Source organism: Centruroides vittatus, unplaced genomic scaffold, assembly GCF_030686945.1.
Source record: "Centruroides vittatus isolate TY-2023 unplaced genomic scaffold, ASM3068694v2 contig_361, whole genome shotgun sequence".
Lineage (NCBI taxonomy): Eukaryota > Metazoa > Arthropoda > Arachnida > Scorpiones > Buthidae > Centruroides > Centruroides vittatus.
In genome coordinates, this window is record NW_027122185.1 from 1,781,123 (window position 1) to 1,804,109 (window position 22,987).

At 36.9% G+C, this 22,987-nt stretch overlaps 1 protein-coding gene across 1 annotated transcript in view; it reads right to left on the bottom strand.

Moving 5' to 3' along the window:
• Positions 1-22,987, bottom strand: part of LOC136975020 (uncharacterized) — a 98,239-nt gene that overhangs the window by 29,111 nt on the left and 46,141 nt on the right. The gene's annotated exons all lie outside the window — the stretch shown is intronic.

Here is a 22,987-nt window from a genome sequence, read left to right on the forward strand (position 1 = left end):
GAACTGCCAATATAAATTTCAGAATACTAAAGGGTTTTTCACTATGCTGAACATTCCCAATATATCAAAACACTGGGATGGGTTGGATGAAAACGATTATGAAGTTCCATAGATGACTGGACAAAAGGGGCATGTCTAGAAGATGCCTTAGGTCAAGGCTGCTGTGGTGGGTGGTCTGGATCATTCGTTACCCATATTAAAATATTCTGGAAGTACCCAGTGAAAACCCATAAAAAATGGATGACACCAGTGACAGGACCTTTCAGACCATAGGACAGGAATGCCACCACCAAATAAGACGAGTACAGAGATGATACTAAGAAGTTACAAGAAGGAGAAAGTAAATAAGTGTTTTATATTCAATGAATTCTTACACTACTTTAGTATCAAATGGGTAGTATACTTTACTAAGCTGTAGTTATGGTCCATCAGTCACTGAAAGTAATCTTGTCAGACTTCATAATGAAATATGCCAAAGGGAAAAAATGCAACCAATTTTCATTGTTTAAAAAGCTTCTTTCTACAAGAAGTTGATTCTGAGTAAAAATTAGATGTTGCAAGGGAGTTTGGCATCAGCCTTTCCATTCTGTCAATGATTTTAAAAGATTATTCAACATTGAAAACAGTTAAAAAGATCCAATGTTGAGTCCAGCAGGAATAAAATGCACAGCACACAGTTTGAGGATGTGCAGAAAGTTATTTTCATCTGGTTTCAAGATGTTCAAGTATGCCACTGTCCCATGGGCAGTTCCTTCTTTTTACAGGGATTTTGTGAAAAGTATGGAATTATCTCAAAATCTTTATGCAGAGAAACATCGATGTTTCATTGCACATAGCGTGTGCATGGACTACAGACAAGATACAATATTTAAGTACAGCACAGATGACATTTTCAATCCTGACGAAACAGGCAGTTTCTTCCAATTGCTGCAGCATTGGACGCCAACCATTTTGGATGACTGCTGCAGAGGAAGCAAAAATTCTAAATAACGATTAACTGCCATGTTTTATTGCAGTACCTCAGGTAAGAAATGATCTCACACTACACTACACTGCATTCTTTCATCCCCTTTATCCTAACAATGATCACAGACTGATATCCACTGTACAGTACATGGCATAGATATGGAGTATATGAGATCCTTAATCATTTCAAATGTCTCAGCAGAAAACTATACTTCACTGCAGGGCAGAGATGAGGAATCTTTTTTTTTAACTAAAAGGATTCATCCTACTTCAGAAAGACCTAGTGAACCTGTATAATATATTGCGGGTTGCATAATTATATATATTTAGTATACGTGCACCAATAATATACTTAAACTATACTTAATTACATTTTTTATTGGAAAAGAGAAAGAAAAATATATTTTCATAACACAAGTTTAATTTTGCTGTCTTGAATTTCATCACTCTATATTTTGTTCGGTAGCATTATAAACCGCAAAATGTCACAGGTTCTCCACCCTCGATGTAGGAAAACTACCTTTTTCTAGTTCAAAGTATATATGTTATACTAAATAATATTAGTTAATGGTGATGTCCCTTCCACTTAACTTTATTATAATTGTTTTCACAATGTTTGAGCAAAATATAGATTTTGCTGATTTTTGTATTCAAAATTTCAGGAGTTTTCAAGGTATGCATAACATATGATAAGAACTATGATCTTACATTGTGCAGTTATATTTGTTTTTAAAATGCCAAAACCTAATCTAATAAGTATTCTTTTGGCTATCAAATAAAAGAGAATTATAAATTCCAATGCTTTTTTACATTCTCAATCGACCAAAAAGCACAAGATCGAAATTTAAAAATTGTTTTTACCGAATCAGCAAAATTATTTATTAACATAACATTATTTCCAGAATTACGGTGGATAAAATTCTCAAAAATTATCAGAAAATAGAAACTGCAGTCTTAAAACGAAGTATATAGTGAAATTTAACAATTGGTATGCAGCATAACTTCCTTTGAGGACAAAAATTACGCGCCACGGGTTTAAGTCGACTACCGGCTAACGTCGACACTTACAGACAGTCCCACAAGTAGCAATGCTAATGTGAGTCTATCATAATATATTATCATATTTGTCAGATACACTAAGTTTACAGTTTTCTTTACAAAATCTTAATATATAAATCTTATTACTTTTGATAACTTGAAAGATTCATAAAACAAAATAAAAAAAATTCAAATAAGTTAATGACAGTGGCATATTATAGCTTCGTGAAGCCCACGTAAATTTGAATTAGTACAGTGGTGTTGACTTTAGACATTTTACTTTGGGAGAATTTTTTGAGGAAAATATTTTCTTGTAAAAGATTGATTTGGGGCCACCTGTTAGTGGAGGCCCCAGGCAATTGCCCGTAGGATAACATGCCACTGGTTAACAAAAATATTTTTGTCTATTTTTATTGTTAGATTTACTATTAGATATTGTGATATAGATATGCTATTTTGTGTATAACATTGCTATTGCAAATTTATTTAATTTTGTTCATTGTATAAGTGTATACAATACATAAGACTTAAATGATGAACCAATACAAAAAAGACAACTTGTATATTCAAAATTAATTTAATTATAATGGAAATTTTAATTGCAAAGTTACTTTCACGCTACTCTAAATACACATTTATTTAACAATTTAGTTTTATTACAACTGCCATATAACCAAACCCGGCATATAAAATATAGCATAATGGCAACAGTAGTCGACCTTTTACAGCCGTTTTGAACTTTGATATTTTTAATAATATTATAAAGCACTCAGCAAATCATTATAGATATACGTACTTAACACCTTACACTTGCCGAGAAAAATATATTTATTTGCAACAAACACGCAAACGTTTTCAGCCTGATTCACAGGCCATCTTCAGGCTTGGAATACATTTGAAATTAAAATTCCATCCATGGAATACAAAAATTCAAATTCAAAATTAAATAAGGTACAATCAAAATAAAATATTGAATAACTAACATAAAGCAAAAAATAACAAAAAATATATAAAAATGTAACAAATGAATACGTAAGCATTAATAAATGCAAATTTCTAAGACATACAATAAAACCACTATATTGATTGGTTAGAGCCCTTATTAAACTTCTTAACCATAAACTTCCATGCAGAGGGAAGACTATCTGCGTCCCTCGCATTAAGACAGCCTTCTTGTAATCTACTTCTAAAAATCTGCAACTTTTCCGCTGTCAAGGCTAATGATGGAGACGATAAAGGATTTATGATGGCCGCCTGTTCCAATTGCCGCAGCGCCGGAGCTACGGTCAAATGGAATCAGGCGGCCATCATAAATCCTTTATCGTCTCCATCATTAGCCTTGACAGCGGAAAAGTTGCAGATTTTTAGAAGTAGATTACAAGAAGGCTGTCTTAATGCGAGGGACGCAGATAGTCTTCCCTCTGCATGGAAGTTTATGGTTAAGAAGTTTAATAAGGGCTCTAACCAATCAATATAGTGGTTTTATTGTATGTCTTAGAAATTTGCATTTATTAATGCTTACGTATTCATTTGTTACATTTTTATATATTTTTTGTTATTTTTTGCTTTATGTTAGTTATTCAATATTTTATTTTGATTGTACCTTATTTAATTTTGAATTTGAATTTTTGTATTCCATGGATGGAATTTTAATTTCAAATGTATTCCAAGCCTGAAGATGGCCTGTGAATCAGGCTGAAAACGTTTGCGTGTTTGTTGCAAATAAATATATTTTTCTCGGCAAGTGTAAGGTGTTAAGTACGTATATCTTTGATATTTTTATTACAATACATAGTAGCACAGTAAGCAAAATACATATATGAAAATAAAGTTTGTTCTATACAGACAGGCTAATTACGCACAGATTTCGGCTTACACGGTCGGCAGAAAGACGGCCAAATTTAATACTTTACGAGTATCTTTTGTCTATCGTAACAAAAACATTGATTTTAATTACCACGTTAGGATAATATTCCTAGTTTTTCCAACGATTTAGCATTGCCGGAAGCAAGTTTTAAAGGGTCTAGGTAAATGTGTCTTAGAAACATTACCGGGATTGTTCCTAGATATATTTCTTTTAGGTTGTTTTTACTCAAATAGGAACAATTTGTAACCGAACATGGTGATAATATTTTATAGAGGTAAAACGTCAGAAAGGAAGGAACGATTCTTTTTTCTCAAAATTCATATTCATTATTACCCAGAAAACATTTCTCGCCTTTTTATACAGGGGATTTTCCTGTCATATACTGTCAATATTGAATTATTCGGAAAACATTTTAACATGTGATTTTAATGAAATACGAATTCGTATAATCATTTTTCTTGTAAGTTTACAATATTTTTATATATTTCGCTTGTTTAACACGAAAGTTATCTTGGTTGAGTTTTTTATCCAATTCAATTACTTCTAGCCTTTCTCTCAGCTTAATATTTATATTTATAAGCAACTGAATGGATGTAAATCCTCCAAAAACTAATTACTAACGTAAACTTACCACGTGCGTTATTTTGACAATTCTCCGTGAACAACCACGAAATACCTAAAGTGTTGCCAACTCCGACTTCGGACGCGACGAAAATCTCCGACCATATGACCAAAAATTGGCCTACTAGTCTTCCTCTTTTATTATTTCATTCTGGATCCATTCTAAATTTAGAATTTTTAAATGTGCAAAGAAAAAATTCGTATTTAGATTTAGAATTTTATTGTAAAATATTTTATTTATTAGTGCGATGTTGCTAATATATTAATTATCTTCTCGAGCACCCGTTAGAACGACGGCAGGCGTATAATCCATTCAAGACAGTATTTGCATATTCTTATTAAAAGTTATCTTTTGTGAGTGCTTTTACGGTTTTCTCCTCTTACATCTAAAAATATTACGACAGTTAATCGCCGAATTAATTCGGTAGCTAAATTCGTAAATATACGAGTATATTTAAATTTAATTTTTAATAAATATATGGTTTCGCGGAACGGTACAAATAGAAACCAACACATTAAATACTATAAATATTACACACTTTCCAATGTAAACCCGCGAACAAGAACAAGAACAAAAACTATAAATATTACAATTTCGTTAACATCACAGCGAGACATTAGTAAGTTCTAATTCACTTTTCTGTCTTTAATTTAATGTAAACAATTAATAAATAATGATGGACGATAATTAATTCTTATCTTACTTAGAATGATATAACTTTATTTGTATAATTTATAACAAATAAAATAATTATATTTGTTATTTTATAACAACAATACTTACACATTTTTGATCGGCAGCATCATACAAAAGTGTTGTCGTATCAAAAAAACCTATTTGGCAAAAGGGCCACAAACGCAAACAAGACTTGAAACATACGAAACAACTATACATACACTACAACTACATAATAAAAATAATAAACTATGCAGAATAATATAAAAATATACGCCAAATAAAACAATACATAAGAGTCCAGACAATAACAAACATATATAACATATAACAGTGACGGCATTTGAAGTGCCGGGGCGCTTTATGCGGCTCGGCGGGTCAGAGGCGGGTCCAAATTATGACGATCATATATAACCCATTTCAGTGACTACATTTGGAGTGCCGGGGCGCTTTATGCGGCTCGGCGGGTCAGAGGCGGGTCCAAATTATGACGATCATATATAACCCATTTCAGTGACTACATTTGGAGTGCCGGGGCGCTTTATGCGGCTCGGCGGGTCAGAGGCGGGTCCAAATTATGACGATCATATATAACCCATTTCAGTGACTACATTTGGAGTGCCGGGGCGCTTTATGCGGCTCGGCGGGTCAGAGGCGGGTCCAAATTATGACGATCATATATAACCCATTTCAGTGACTACATTTGGAGTGCCGGGGCGCTTTATGCGGCTCGGCGGGTCAGAGGCGGGTCCAAATTATGACGATCATATATAACCCATTTCAGTGACTACATTTGGAGTGCCGGGGCGCTTTATGCGGCTCGGCGGGTCAGAGGCGGGTCCAAATTATGACGATCATATATAACCCATTTCAGTGACTACATTTGGAGTGCCGGGGCGCTTTATGCGGCTCGGCGGGTCAGAGGCGGGTCCAAATTATGACGATCATATATAACCCATTTCAGTGACTACATTTGGAGTGCCGGGGCGCTTTATGCGGCTCGGCGGGTCAGAGGCGGGTCCAAATTATGACGATCATATATAACCCATTTCAGTGACTACATTTGGAGTGCCGGGGCGCTTTATGCGGCTCGGCGGGTCAGAGGCGGGTCCAAATTATGACGATCATATATAACCCATTTCAGTGACTACATTTGGAGTGCCGGGGCGCTTTATGCGGCTCGGCGGGTCAGAGGCGGGTCCAAATTATGACGATCATATATAACCCATTTCAGTGACTACATTTGGAGTGCCGGGGCGCTTTATGCGGCTCGGCGGGTCAGAGGCGGGTCCAAATTATGACGATCATATATAACCCATTTCAGTGACTACATTTGGAGTGCCGGGGCGCTTTATGCGGCTCGGCGGGTCAGAGGCGGGTCCAAATTATGACGATCATATATAACCCATTTCAGTGACTACATTTGGAGTGCCGGGGCGCTTTATGCGGCTCGGCGGGTCAGAGGCGGGTCCAAATTATGACGATCATATATAACCCATTTCAGTGACTACATTTGGAGTGCCGGGGCGCTTTATGCGGCTCGGCGGGTCAGAGGCGGGTCCAAATTATGACGATCATATATAACCCATTTCAGTGACTACATTTGGAGTGCCGGGGCGCTTTATGCGGCTCGGCGGGTCAGAGGCGGGTCCAAATTATGACGATCATATATAACCCATTTCAGTGACTACATTTGGAGTGCCGGGGCGCTTTATGCGGCTCGGCGGGTCAGAGGCGGGTCCAAATTATGACGATCATATATAACCCATTTCAGTGACTACATTTGGAGTGCCGGGGCGCTTTATGCGGCTCGGCGGGTCAGAGGCGGGTCCAAATTATGACGATCATATATAACCCATTTCAGTGACTACATTTGGAGTGCCGGGGCGCTTTATGCGGCTCGGCGGGTCAGAGGCGGGTCCAAATTATGACGATCATATATAACCCATTTCAGTGACTACATTTGGAGTGCCGGGGCGCTTTATGCGGCTCGGCGGGTCAGAGGCGGGTCCAAATTATGACGATCATATATAACCCATTTCAGTGACTACATTTGGAGTGCCGGGGCGCTTTATGCGGCTCGGCGGGTCAGAGGCGGGTCCAAATTATGACGATCATATATAACCCATTTCAGTGACTACATTTGGAGTGCCGGGGCGCTTTATGCGGCTCGGCGGGTCAGAGGCGGGTCCAAATTATGACGATCATATATAACCCATTTCAGTGACTACATTTGGAGTGCCGGGGCGCTTTATGCGGCTCGGCGGGTCAGAGGCGGGTCCAAATTATGACGATCATATATAACCCATTTCAGTGACTACATTTGGAGTGCCGGGGCGCTTTATGCGGCTCGGCGGGTCAGAGGCGGGTCCAAATTATGACGATCATATATAACCCATTTCAGTGACTACATTTGGAGTGCCGGGGCGCTTTATGCGGCTCGGCGGGTCAGAGGCGGGTCCAAATTATGACGATCATATATAACCCATTTCAGTGACTACATTTGGAGTGCCGGGGCGCTTTATGCGGCTCGGCGGGTCAGAGGCGGGTCCAAATTATGACGATCATATATAACCCATTTCAGTGACTACATTTGGAGTGCCGGGGCGCTTTATGCGGCTCGGCGGGTCAGAGGCGGGTCCAAATTATGACGATCATATATAACCCATTTCAGTGACTACATTTGGAGTGCCGGGGCGCTTTATGCGGCTCGGCGGGTCAGAGGCGGGTCCAAATTATGACGATCATATATAACCCATTTCAGTGACTACATTTGGAGTGCCGGGGCGCTTTATGCGGCTCGGCGGGTCAGAGGCGGGTCCAAATTATGACGATCATATATAACCCATTTCAGTGACTACATTTGGAGTGCCGGGGCGCTTTATGCGGCTCGGCGGGTCAGAGGCGGGTCCAAATTATGACGATCATATATAACCCATTTCAGTGACTACATTTGGAGTGCCGGGGCGCTTTATGCGGCTCGGCGGGTCAGAGGCGGGTCCAAATTATGACGATCATATATAACCCATTTCAGTGACTACATTTGGAGTGCCGGGGCGCTTTATGCGGCTCGGCGGGTCAGAGGCGGGTCCAAATTATGACGATCATATATAACCCATTTCAGTGACTACATTTGGAGTGCCGGGGCGCTTTATGCGGCTCGGCGGGTCAGAGGCGGGTCCAAATTATGACGATCATATATAACCCATTTCAGTGACTACATTTGGAGTGCCGGGGCGCTTTATGCGGCTCGGCGGGTCAGAGGCGGGTCCAAATTATGACGATCATATATAACCCATTTCAGTGACTACATTTGGAGTGCCGGGGCGCTTTATGCGGCTCGGCGGGTCAGAGGCGGGTCCAAATTATGACGATCATATATAACCCATTTCAGTGACTACATTTGGAGTGCCGGGGCGCTTTATGCGGCTCGGCGGGTCAGAGGCGGGTCCAAATTATGACGATCATATATAACCCATTTCAGTGACTACATTTGGAGTGCCGGGGCGCTTTATGCGGCTCGGCGGGTCAGAGGCGGGTCCAAATTATGACGATCATATATAACCCATTTCTATATCCATACATATAGGGCTCTAGGCTCTATATAGCTCTAGCCCATAGGGCTCTATATCCATACATGCTCAATGTATGGATATAGAGTTATTTTGCATCATTTTATAAATAAATGTATTATAAATATAATTTGTATGTTATTAAAAATGAATTATTTTTAATTTTAAGGTTTTATTCTAACAAAATATTGGATCGCATTAGACTTTAATTAGCCCTACGCTTCGAAAATGTTTTATTTGCTTTTGACGCTATGTGCTGTTTTGTTTGATATGAATACGAGAATTTAATTTAATTTAGTATTATATTGTCATGTCACGTATTTTATGTCTGATAGCGGGTGTCAACCTTAGTTTTTCAAATCTTAGAACACTGCCGTCAATGTATCAGCATTTACTTCAGCGCTCAAGTTAGTTCTTACAAATCTTAGGTTATCGACGTTTTTTAAAACAATGCGTGATCTACTTATTTTAGACTTTACCCGTTCATTGTATAACAAAACCATTACCTAAATATAATTTTTATTTTCGTGATTTGCCAATGTCACCGAAGCATTATGGGTGACGATAAGGACATGTTTCAAATGGACAAGGGTGGTAATAAGGATGCAATTTTGAACGGAGAGAACTTATCACGCGAGTAAGTAGAAAATATTATTTTTAATAATACCCACAAAGTTATTGTTAATAAGGATAACACACGTGAATATACGAGAAAGTTGTAAATAATACGTGTATATACAATAGCGAAAGGATGTAATAACTCGTGTATTTTTTGTCGAAAATTTCTGAAATTCTGCAGGGAGATTTGTTTATTAAAGGGATTGATGCTATTAAATTTTGATGATTAAAGGTCGAGGGAGAGGGGAGATAGAAAGGAGTCGTGTGTCGTATGAAGATTTCACTCGTTAATAGCATTTTAAATCTTTTTTTAAATTCATCTTTACTTTCGAAATGAAGCTATTTACCATTTTAATAATAATTAATAATATAAAAAGTTTTAAAAATAAGATCTCGTAACAGATGGTGCCACATGCAGTTTTAAGTGTTGCTGCGAAATTACTCAACTCGTCGCTGGACTTATTTTTTTTTTACGTTGTTATTAACGATTTTTTTTTATTTAGAAGCGTAGTATATCGTTGGGGATAATTCCTGAAACTCCTGCTATTTTTGTTCGATCCGGGTGAAATTTTGGCTATATTCTTTTATGTTTTGACTGAAAGTATAGGCTATTTAATTTGAGGAAATATTAGCTATTAGCTGCAGAAAAGTTTGCGAAAATGTCTTCCGGTTATGCTGGCTCTGCACTCAGGTGACGGTGACACGATTGCATAATAAGTGAAGAACCAGCATTAGACTTTGTACCGCATTTCCATGGAAGAACTTTTGATACCTGTACATCGGTGGGCAGATATCAACAGGTGTGGTGAGACGTTAACCAACCAGTTATGAAACTGGTTGGTGAAACGTCACACCACACCCGATGTCGAAATCGTATAAACTTTCAATATTCGGCAAACGTCACACATCAGCTGTTTCGTTAATTCTGTTTCGCGACATTACGGGAAATTACTTCAAAGTAAATTTAACTCTAACGCTTCACCGTTATGCCATAGTTATGTCACGGGCATAGACGAGAACTTTTGAAGAACAGTGGGAGAAATATTGGTGAGGTAAGCCCCCAGGAATTAAGGTTTTTGGTAATGTTTTGTTGCGTAATAGAGTTTAAAATGGCGAGTAAAATCTTTATGATTATTCTATGGATTGAATCAGAATCTAAAATTGCATGTATTAAGTTTTGTAATTTTTTTTAACGAGGGTAAAGGAATGAAAAGCAGTCGATTCTAGAGGAAGAATAATTAAGGGATTTATAATTTATAACTTGAAGTATGGTTTTAGGTCATCGAATATTTGGTAAATTTGTTCGGATGGGAAAATGGACTGTCTGACAGGGTTAAGTTTAGAAAAGTTAGACAAAATATTCTAGAACGTTTTGGAATCGGAAGCGAAGTTGTTAACTATAGAGTAAAGATGCTTTAATCATTTGCGATAAAAATATTGCATCATTCCTAAAGATAAGTTCGTCAAACAATGAAGACTCTAGCAATAACAGTGAATGAAAAAGTAGAAAGAAGGAAATAAATTTACAGTTGAAGAAACGACCCGAAATTTCAATTTCCACGTCAATATAAATGTGTACAAAAGATAGAAACTGCAGGCCGCTGTTGCGTGCGCATGATTTACGTGAAAATTCAGAACTTAAATGTGGTTACTTTTTCTCCGCTGAAAAAAATCAGGTACATCGTAAAATGTACCAAATAACAAATTTTACGGTAAAAGAAAGCTGGTGATAAAGGAGGAGGTTATGAGAGTGCATTATAAATGTGGCTGTTCTACTAGAAGGATCGTTTGAATCCGTCCGGCAGGACTAAATTCCGCATACTGCCGTTAGCGTACAATGTGCCAGCATCTTGACAGAAGGACTTCTTGTGGTTAATATATTGTATCTGCAAAATGTATTTTTCAATTGTTATCAGTTAAAAACAAGAAAAGAAATGATGAAATAATAGAGATCAAAGGTTAAAAATGTAAATTATATTTTCGTACAATTTTAGTTTTATACGTCGTAGAGTTTAGTTCTGTTTTCCTGGGAAATACCCAGTAAGATAAGATAAATTATTGCATAAGAAAAAGTACTAGTTTAATTAACTGGATAGCATAATACAATTCCGAAGAAATATTTATTTATATTTACAAAGTATTTTTAAAAGATAATTTGTAATTAATTGGACAGTTTCTGCTCTAGAAGTGACTTATAAATGCTTTTCGAACGGGACCCGAATAAACCAGAAACCTCCCTAAACGGAACAAATATTCGGTACCGAACGAGTCCTGTTTACACAGGTTTTACTGTATATTAATTAAACTTCTTATTAAAACTAAAGTCTGTCTGATATACATTATAAACACGCACTTAAAAGGGTTATTTTTATTATTTGTAGTCTATATGGTATTGATTTGTTGTATTACACATTAAAAATTTCTATATCTATTTATGGTATCTCGAATTTGTGTAAAATTTTAATGTAATATCTTCACACAAAGCTTATGAAGTAGGTTTATTTCTTTTACATTTATTAGGTATTCTGAATCCGACATATCAATTTTAAATTGGAAATCGTGACTTAAAGAATTCTGCGAAAATATTAACGTAAACTTTAATACTGCCTCTTTCTTATCGACAATTGGCATCTTATTGTTACGTAATTTTCTTACAAAGAGATGTAATATTATCGTGTTATAAATGTTTAATTTATATAAATAAACAGTGAAGAGGAGAACGAAGCTCTCGAAATTCGTATGAAAAATGTTGACATTTTGATACTTTGATAGTTTTTAGGGTATTTTTTGCTACTTTTATGTGAAAATTTAGTTTCAGTTGCTCGGAAAAATCAGGTGTTTTCGGCGATTTTGAGAAAAACGATACGCACTATTGTAGTACTTATATACTACTGCCGAACCCATAATAGGCTTGTTAAAAATGCCGGTGCCCAGAAGGAGGAAAGAGTTAAGAAAAAAAAAAACAATCGGGATATAGAACGAGTGCACGAAGCTCAGTCCGATCCCTTGGAGTGATAAAATTCAGACAGCAACGAGGGAATTTACATTAAAAGATGAAATGTTTCATGTCCGTGAATCTCATAACCACTCAAACACCTTGATAAGGAGGTTTGAATATAATTCAACATGTTTCAAACCCATGTTGAATTGTTTTCGATTTCAAAGCTTTCTTATAAGCTTCAAAGAATAAAGCTGCAAAGTTAGTTTTAGAAACTGATTTTGATGATTGTTGTTTGTGTTTTCTGACAGCATTTCTCCACTGACATTTAAGCGGTCGAAAAATTGCAACGTCACAAGGCTGGATAATATGAGCTGCATTTGGCAACAAACAGAAAAAGAGAATTCTTTTTCGACACAAAAATGATAGTTATGTCCATCAGGAAGCAATAATACAGGAAACTGGATGTCCTTATCCGGAAGCCAGGGGTAGAAGACATTTGCAACATATTCATAAAATGTGGCACTCGTCATCCATCCCGAATCACTTCTGCCTACAGTAAAGCTATCTGGAACCGAATCTGCAATATTCCTTGGAATTCTCTTGTATGGGAACACTATCATAGGATCCACTAACTGGCCATTTGCAGAAAAATTACACAAAACTGTGATATACTGGTCTTTTGTCCCGATGCAATGTTATCAAAGTTCTCATACGCTTTAAGTCCCAGAAGTTTGCCAGTTTTTGCCAGACAAAATAACATCCCTGTTTTATCTGAATTGAAAATACGGGATAGATTTTGCAGAATATCACTCGCGTGTTCTTCTCTCAAATAATTATTTAATTCTTGAAACCAATTCCTTATCATCTCTTCTGAAACTGCTGCTCGAGCTTTGGATATCGCTTGCGTATTCTTTGCTGCTACGTTAGGGTGCCATTTTAGAAAAAGCTTTAGCCTTTTTTTTCCTGGGCGATCATTATTAAATGGATTCTTTTGTTCCATATCTTTCATAACTTTCTGAACTGTGTCTTTTACTTCACCGGGATGCGTGGGAAAGCCCAATTTGGCTTTCTTAATAATCCATTTTTCCAACCCGTCTTCCTCTGCTTTAGTTAATGTGGCTGCGAGGCCCACTTTTTGTTCCATTGGTAACTTTCCGTGTAATTTATTTATTAAAGTTCCTTTTGAAATGATAAATTTTTCGATATCCTTATTAGCACTCATTTTCACCTACTACTTCTACGGCTCCATACAAATCTTCACTAAATTGAAAACGTCCGTAGGCTTTCTGCCATTTTGAAGTTATCTGAATAAAATAAATTCAATTGTCTTCAATTATTCGTCTCAAACCATTTTAATGTCCGGCAATGAATGACTACATAGCTTTGAACCGTGGTCATTAACTGGTACAAGTTAGTTTGTTGGTCATTATGAAACAACGTTCGCAGATTTTAAATTTTGTGCTCAGAAATGAAAATAACACGTATTACTTTATCACCATTAAATGACCGAAGTGTTCCTTCGCTGGAAAAGAATCGCTTTTCAGATCCAGTGAGTGACTCTCCCCTTATCTACACACCTTTAAAGCTTAAAATTAATTGATATAAAAATTACTTTCAAAATATTTTAAAGCCCAAACGATATTTATTTGGTGCAGCATCGTAATAGTGTGGACAGAAAAATTTAAAAATAATCGACATTTTTCAAATTACATCGAGGGAAGAATGGAAATCTGTAGTATTCACTGTTGAAAAGAAATTTAATTTAGGCAGTTCTGTCGGATTACAGTACTGTTGGACGATCTCCGAAACGAACTTGAAATATATTCTACACACCTATACATGGTATGAACTAGTACAATTACCAAGACAAGCTTGAGAGGACGATAGGTGGGCCGTTTCGGAAGATGCGACAAGATACTACTCCGCAAACTGCCAGATCTATTTGGGAATTGTTTGGAAAATGAGGTCCGAATAATTCCATGGACAGCTTGCTCCGCAAATTGTAACCAGATTGAACTATTGCTTAAGACTATTAGGCTACTAATATAAAAGCTGTCGTCTGTGTTTGTGAGAACTCCTTATAACTGCTACTACTTTTGTCCACTCTAGGTGAGATTTTGTTTTGTTGCACTTTATGTTACAACAGTTAGTATAAACTAGTTAATTTGTAGAAATATTAGCGACTCTGTTTGAATTTCTTGAAATCTCTACTCCTCTCAATTCTTCAATCTCTTCTTTCTCATAAAAAGTGCTATTATGCTCGATAGGGGAATTTCCAGTTAGCAAGAAAAGTATACGCTATTAGAAAACAAATTTCAATAAGCCTAGATTTAGGGATATCCATGGACGAAAACGTGTTTCGTTTACATATAGATTTATCGCCATAAACTGAAAAATGAATAAATACTAAAGAGTAAAAAATAAATAAAAAATAAAGGAGTAAAAATCACTTCAGATATTTCGAGGTGAGGTAAATTTCAATAAAAAAGTACGTTAATACTAATAATTAGGTTGACTAAGATCAGTTTTGTTAACGCTTTGGTTAAAGGAAATAAGCGAGGCTGCAAACGGGAAACATCAATAGACCCTTTCTCCACTGTGCGAAGTTAAACAAAATTCTAACAATTAAAATATACAAGTATGCACCGATATAAATAATGGTAATTTATTTAGATCACAAAACGAGTAGTCTGTCAATGAACTTTGCGATGTTTGGCAAAAGATACAACGAAATATAAACAGTAACAGTTCACTCAGGTTTAATGTAGAACAAAATAAATATAACAAGTCACTGAACAAAGAACACAAAGATCATACAATACTTGTCTCCTCGCTAAATTTGGTTCTTTTTGGCTCTTGGTTAGAAGAATGTTGGGCCTATAGCTACTAGGTTTTGTTGCCCGTGAAATGTGTAGTTGTTAGGAACCGTAATACGCGCGAGAAGAAATGCCTTTCTGGGAGGACTTTTGAAGGGAAGCTGGCTCCTATTTAGGTGTTACGGATGCGAAGAAAACCCGGAAAAACTTTGCGTGGCCAGCCCGTCCGAGCGAGGGGCGAACCAACTACCGAACTTCCGGTGTTTAGGGTCTGGTCCGCGCATTCAGCGGAGACGGAGTCCACTCGGCCACTGGTGGGCCTGCTGAATTTGAACTGCGTGCGCGACACGTCGCCCCCTGACAAAAACGCTCTTTTCCTAAATATAATGGGAATGAAACCAAATACTGTACAGCCAAATCCCGTTATTGCGTTATCGGTTTATGCAAAGTCCGCATTAATGGTTAACAATTATACCACGCTCTTTAGTATAAAGCACAATGCTTCCAGCTTCTCCAAAGTCACACAGCCAAAATAGCAATGCAAACGCTTCATCACGACCAAGTGCTCGTTTTCGACTTTATGGCACAACTCACTTTATATTGCCATTATAATTCGCCTTCAGTAATCAGAAAATCAGCAAATTTATCTCGAATTGTGTTCAATGATCTGTCCACTCGATAATCCACGTTATTTGGATAAACTCCAATGTCATTCAAGTAGGGTTTCTCTAACGGGATTCCGGCTGTTTTTTAACTCGGAAAATCCCGCAAATTTCTTAAAAGTTCACTTTTTTCCTTATTTTGCGTTAAGGTTTAGGAAATTTTGCAAATAGAAAGTATTATTGATTCTTTCTCATAAACTGTCAGAATACACCTGCTTATTAGTTTTTTACATTTTTGCTTCTTGTGGCATGTTAATAATCAGTATGTAGCCTCTTTATGGCAGGACTGAAAATTCTATTCTTGTGAAAACCTGTAATATCTGGAATAATTGCGCTTATGCTGTCATAATTTTTAACCATGCCCCATGGCTTCAATAACTGCATTATGCCAGGTTGTGCAAATTGGGCAAGGTTAAAAAAACGAGTCGAAGTCTTCAAGTATCAAGTTTTTCTTCATAAATCTGATTATTAAAGCCAAATTATCGGGCTATAAATAGGGTTGCCAACTCTCCCGGAATTCTGGGATTCTCCCTGAAAAACACCTTTCTACTGCCCCTTAACCCTCAAAACATACAGAATGACATAGCAGCAAGCGACTCGGGCTCCGGCTCAGTCCACGTCGGTGCAGCCGCTGCACCAACCGACGCTGCTAATGCTACTGTTTTCGGGTCAGTCAAATCAACACGTGTCCGATCACTCGACCGCACCCGTTGTGGCTCGAGGCCGCCCGCCCGGCTTTCTCTCACCGCGCATCATCATTTGCGTAATTAGTGGCCAGACTGAGACAGAAGCAGAAAGAAAGCACTGTTTTTATTTAAGTAATATATAATTACAGTAGAGCATCGATTATCCGACTCAATTGGGGACTCGGGTTGGTCGGATAACTGAAAAGTCGGATAACCGAAAAGTATGAAAAAATACATTATTAGTATAGTGTATTAGGCCTGGTTTAAATACTAGCCTCCTTTTCACGGTCGAGCCAGTGCTGCCAGCTAAAACATGCAAAAATTTAACAAAAATAATATTAAAGTAGCCAAGACAACCAAATATTGTAGCGCCACATCACTTGCGGACATTTGAATTTGCCGACTAGAACGCGGTCGGTTAACCGATAAGGAGGTTAATCGGGGGTCGGATAATCGATGCTCTACTCTACTGTACTTAAATTTGTAAACGCTGTAAGTAGGTACGCGAGTATTGCTGTTATTTATGCTGTATAAATATCAAAGCAACAGCATAATGTCGGATTCGTAAAGCTCAACTCAAATGATACCATCGTGAAAGAGGAAAGTCAAATATATCACAAGCTTTGACGAAAACTGGCTGAACGATCCTCTGTTTAGTACTTGGCTTAGAAAACGCAATTTCACAATAATACAGTTAAATACGAAGGTAAAAGAGCATTCAGAATGTAAAAAACATTAGTTATTTTTCAAAAACAAGTCTTCTGTGGCATCAATTTCTAGTTTCTTTGTGAAAAACATTTACGAGATGAAGATCAAATAACTGCCCAGAAGTTACATCTGTATATCATGGAATTAAACATCATCACATCTACTCGAGCCAAGATTGTACAAATAAGTTGTATCCTACGTTATTTCCTGATTCAGAAGTTGCTATTCGATTGCGTGATTCAACATATTTTTCTGCTGGCACAGATTATTCTAACAAAGGAAATTTAAAAATGTTTTCAGTTACGGTGCAATGGTTTTCGGGTAAAGATGGCTTGAAACAAGAATTACTTGATTTTTATCAAGACCATGCTGAAACTAGTGAAGCCATCAAAACACGGCTCTGTAAAGTTTTACAGGAAAACGGATTATCGTGGGAATCGGTATCTTCACTATCTTCGGATAATGCTTCAGTTAACTATGGAAGTCATAACTTAGTTTTCAAAACTTAAGACTGAAAATCCAAATATTTTAAAGGCGAATTGTAAGTGCCATATTTTTCATAATTGTAACAAATATGCATTAAAAACATTGCAGTTTGATGTGGAATCGTTTGTATTGAAAGTTTACAGTGAATTTTCCGCGTTTGCCAAGAGAACTGCCAAGCTTAAGGAATTCTTCGATTTCCTTCATTTCGAGTACAAACCATTCTCCGCCATGTGCCTACACGGTGGCTCTCTTTGCTTCCAGCTTTAGAAAATTTTTTTGAATGGCCAGCTTTAAGAAAATGTTTTCTTAATGAAGGCGATGATGAATGTACAGCAATAATTTGGAGGGCCTTTAAGGATGAGAACTGTCTTCCATTATACTTCTGCCATTTTATTCATAACGTAATGCAAATTTTTGATGTTTCTATAAAAAGGAACTGGAAAGTGACTATATTGCCTGCACTGAACTACACACGATTATGAGAATTGCAAAACAAAATGACTAACCGAAAGAATGATAAGTTTTACAGAGAGTCAGCAACGCAATGTGTGAAGAAGTTGACGGTTAGTGATCAAAATACCTTTAAAGAATATGCAGAAAAATACGCGGAGCGATGTTTGACTTATTTGAATAAGTGGTACGAATTTACGAGTATTTACAAGAAAATGAACATTTTGACAATGGACGAAGAAATTGACTGGAATGAACTAAAAGACCCGAGTTCTTCTCTGAACGTGCCTATAAATCAGGATAAATTGTATGACGATTACTGTTTACTGCGAGAAGTTTGTGTAGTTGTGGCAAGCAAAACAGAGAGTAGACTTGCATTGAGTCAATTTTTCTTTTTCAAAAATGTGTGAATCTGGCAAAGAAATAAAAAACTTGTCGCATTCGCTCTATCGATCCCTATCGCCGCTGCCTTTATTACTGAAAAATTAAGCTGGAAAATAATTTGATCATATTTTAGACACATTATTTCACGTAAATTAGAATCCATAATTAAAATGTGCATGTATATATCACGAATCAAAGTGTTGTAACATTGTCAAAGGCATGAGTATTCTGGACGGATGGCCAGTTAAGTGTCACCTATCACTTTGAATGCCTGGAATCTGCACTGGTCGAAAAAAACCCAGAAAGTTTTCAGATAGTGGTCTATTCAGAATATATTGGGTTCTGTCTCAGACCACGCAGCCGCTGCATTGTGGTCCTGGCCATTGCCTACGGAATTTTCAAATCTCGTAAGCAACGGCCTGACCGAACACACGATGGGCTCGATTAAAATGATCTTAGTGCCTATGGCAAAAATACACACACACAGTGTTCGTTCCAGCGTCATTATTCGTAATATTTGTAGAACGGAGGGAAAAATAAAGTTTTATTGCTAGCCAAGAACTGACAAGTTTATGAAGAGCTTTGTGCAGAGATAGACATAGCAACAAGTTGAATAAGAATGATCTCGTAGAAAATTTTTGGTTTCCTTTGTTGAAAGCAACAACTTCAAAGAAAAAGAATCATTATACGTATTTCAATTTAACTTTGACAAACGTTCATTGAATCAACTTCGATGCAAGCACATCTTGTATCGTCGTCTCAGCTTTAGTTCTCCCACAAACTTTATATTACAGTATTTTGATTTTGAAAATTAATTCAAAATTGCCAAACTACAATCAATATTTTAATAACTGTGCTTTAAGCAGTAATAAGTTGAGACAATGCAATTATTGTTACTTTATATCATCGGGAGAATTTGATTTTGGGAATTTTTTAAAACTCTGCTCTATGGGCACTAAGAACACCTTTTTCCAGGTCCACTGCCTTTGATGAGATATGGGACGACATATCCAGGACGAGCGCCCATGAGAAATTTATGGGATTTCTCGTCCATACTCGATCTCGCATTCCGCAGAAGCCGACGACTTTACCGCCTTGGCATCAGCTGACTAAGAATTTGAAAGCTTTTGACGTTTTCGAGACTAAATGTTTTCTCCCGTTGGGTTTTAAATGAGAATTGAATATAACAAACTATAAAAAGTGGAAGGAATCACGGAAATGTGTAAAGACATCTAGGTTATACTTTCCCTTTGTAATCAATCATCATTAAATGTAATCTATCTCCATAATAAATTTTATTTCTATTAGTTTATTGCAAATCAGGAATTTATTATTCAATTTCTACATGTTTATGTTATTGTGTGCGTAAGTTAATGAGAAACTTTTTTAAAACTCTATTCTTTGGGCACAGTTATTGTTAGCAAGCCATTACGTGTTAAGGCCAGGCCAACAATGAGGCGGCCGGGTAGTGGGGAATGGGACCCAACATATCCGAACGGACCATCCTCCGAGATCTTATGGTTTCTCGTTCAATTCGATCCCTGGTCTTCTAGTGGTGGGCTGTCGCCTTGGCCGCTCGGACATTCACAATCGAATGACTCGGAAATAACGCATTCCGAGACCATTTTAAGTTAACGTTAATTTTTAAACTTATAAAACTTTGTTCCTAATTTCAAAGTTTTTTTGTAATATATTTTAATTGACACGAATAATAATAATAATTACAGTGGAACCTCGCTTAACGAGCATAATTCGTTCCAGAATCTTACTCGTAAATGTTAAACATTCGTCAAGCAAAACAATTTTTCCCATATAAGTTAATGTAAAATACCTAAAATGCGATAATGCGTTCCGCGCCTAAAAAATGCTCAAATGTTTTATGTATAATGTTTATTCAAAGAAAATTATACAATATACATTGTTAAGGAGTGTGAATCATCATCCTGTTCTTCTAGCGCGGAATGAACCAATCTGGAATGCAAATTCGATTTGTTAGGAAAAAAAATGTGATAAACACGCCAAATTCTTGGGCTATGTAAAGGCTATAATTAAATATTAGAAATTAATATATAAATTTCTAATATTTAATTATAGCCTTTACACTACCCAAGAATTGGGCATATCGTTTGGCGTGTTTATTATATAACGGGCTATAGTTGATGATGTTTTGTCTGAACACAAGCGGCAATAAGATGCTAGCGGAACCAGTGCTAAACAGAGACTGATATAGCATGCGCACAATCCGGGATTTCCTCTCCTGGTCACTCGTTAAGCGAATCACTTTTAACAATTTGTTTTGCTCGTTATGAGAGGTGTTCGTTAAACGAGATTTCACTGTACTACATCCAATATGCAACACAAGACTTTAACGGGAGAAATTTTTTGATGTATATTTATTTTGATTTAGTAATTGGATCCAGTTACGAAAAAACACCCCGACTCAATGAATTTAAACTGAGTAAACTGCGGTTTCACTTTCAAACTTAAACTGTGATTGATCACAGGGTTTTAAAATACGTTAATAATACATGTGCGTAGCTTAGTTTTTAACAATGTTAAAAGAAATTTTTCTTCACTAATCAATTTTTAAAATATTTGGCATAGTAACATGCATAAAAAGAATCACTATGCACTATATTTAACAATTCTAAAAGAAAAAACATTTCTAGAAAATGATATATAACATCTTTTATTTTATTGCTGCTAAGTTCCAATTACATAGATTGTATCGTACAGTACATTAATGAAGAAGTGCTTATATTTTAAAAACATTATTAAATGCAATTTAAATTGCATTATCAGAAATTATTCGTTTTTACAAAAATACAATATTCAACAATTGCGTGTAGTCTGTTCGGAATTGCCTACCAACTGGTTTCTCGATAGTGAATGAGGCCGAGTTCACGCTGCCAACAGCAGCAAAAACCAATAATTTTATCATTCGTGGGTGGAAAGTTAACCAAGATTGGACATTTGCCATTGTGGCGTTATTGGCCAATCCACGTGAACTTCGCACAATTCTTTACGAACAAGACGGAGGAATGGCTAATCTCGTGTATTGAAGACTTTGGCTCTGACGTATCCAGAAACATCGGAGTATACTGTATTTTACTCTGTTTATTCATTTTTCCAGAGATGAGTCTGGTCTAATCACAAATCCGCGGAATAATACTAACCTTTATGTAAATTCTGCATACTGTAACACGAAAACTAATGAATAATGTATTCATTCATCACCAAAACGTTCGCGATGAAATACGTTGTCATTTTCATTTAAGATCTATGACAGTGTGAACGCAGCCTGACCATCATGGGTAATTGGATAGCCATTCTCTAATCCACCCTTGACTGTGGTGAGCCTGGTAGCAATTGTATCAGCAGAAATTTTATAAGTAATGTTTTTGAATGACGCCGGTCTCGGCGGTTGAACCCGTAAGCATTTCTGAACAGACCCTTCATCCAACTGAATCAATGAAATATTTACAATAAAATATACCGTATTTTACGGACTATAAGACGCACCTAAATTTTGGAGGCAATTTTTCGAAGAAAAAAGTGCGTCTTATAGTCCGTAAAATACGGTAATACAACGGGGTCTTTTAATTATAACAATGTGCCATTAACTACAGCTAAGCAACTATTAGAATTTAATTATATCATTTCTATTTAGATTACAAATCTTACGCCTATATTACAATATTTAATCACAGATTGATGATATAATTAAAAAAAAATTATTTTCTGCAACAAGTCTAGGTTAACAAATACTGACGGCCGGATGGCCGAGCGGTAAAGGTGGCAGCCTACCGCTCTGGGGGACCCGGGATCGAATCCGAACGGGTCGAATAATCCCCAGGAATTTTTCGGGGGGTGGTCCGTTCGGATATGTCGGGCCCCGTCCCTCACCACCCGGTCGCCCCATTGTGGGCCTGGCCGAACCCATAATGGGCCTACTAAAAAGAGGCCCTCTTACTGCCCACAGGGCGGAAAGAGTCAGAAAAAAAAAAAAAAAAAAAGGTTAACAAATACTTATGTTTTAATATCTAATACGATTTAATTAGGAATCAATATCAATAGTATATTGATGAAATTCATTTACCTACAGCCTGATACTATCATATTAGAGAGGTTGCGGCCGAACTTTTTATCTCTAAAACGTGAGCGTCAAACGTCGAGCGTTGCCATCCTGTAAGCCTAGAAGTTTGACAATGACATTTGGAACATGGAGCATGATTCGAATGACGTTCCAAACGCCATTGTCAAACTTACAGGATGGCGGTGCTCAATGTTCGACGTTCACGTTTTAGAGATGAAAACTTCCGCCGCAACCTCTTTATTAGGATTTAGAATCATCAGTTTTTAGCTTAATAAGAATTTGGGATTTATAAAGCAATCATATATACAAATATATATGATTTCTTCCTAAATTAGAATGCAATTGTTGCTGCTGTTTTTAGCAAAAATTGAAAACAGCTTTATTCTTCAGACCTAATCTC